Genomic DNA, 681 nt, shown 5'->3' with positions numbered 1-681 from the left:
AGGTTTTGAGGGAAACATCGCCTTTTCCCAAAGCTAAAGGTGCCCCCGGTCCTTTAGGTTTGCTGGGAAAACGGGGAAAGGTGAGCTGATTTTTTTTGGGGGGAAAAAAAGGGAAAAGAAGGGGAAAGCAGCCGTTCGCCCAGAGGACACGGTGAGGGTCGCTGCAAGGACCGGCCTGCGAGGGGCTGGGCAAACCGCCGCCTCCCCCCCGCCGCTCCCCCCCAAAATCTTCTTTTAAACCCCAGATCTGACTCGAAGCGTGGCGTTTGGGGCTTAAGTGAAGAATTAGGCGTTGGTGCAGCACGCTGAAAGCCTCCCATAAAATATAGGTTTGTTCATACTCCACTTCTCCCCTTACACATGACCCAGCCGCTCCAGCCCCAGCCTATTTTTTAAAGCTTTCTATTTCGCCACAATATTATAGAGAATTAATTCCGACAAGAGACAGGTACCGAGGAGGAGCAGACACAGATGTAAAGTGTCAGCTTGAGTCTGCAGGTAAATATTTCCCCCTTTTCCAGCGTGCAAAAGGGCTTTATTCTGCCTCGGAAAGGAGAGAAAGGAAAATAGCGGGAAAGAGGGATTTTTGTTTGCGCCAGGACACGCGTGGACACGCAGCCAAGTGGCATTTCCCCCCCCCCCAAAAAAATCCCACCAGTGTGGTGCAGAGCGACAAGAAAA

Source organism: Aptenodytes forsteri, unplaced genomic scaffold (genome assembly GCF_000699145.1).
Source record: "Aptenodytes forsteri isolate BGI_AS27 unplaced genomic scaffold, ASM69914v1 Scaffold162, whole genome shotgun sequence".
In the NCBI taxonomy this organism is placed as follows: Eukaryota; Metazoa; Chordata; class Aves; order Sphenisciformes; family Spheniscidae; genus Aptenodytes; species Aptenodytes forsteri.
This window is presented reverse-complemented; position numbering follows the sequence as displayed.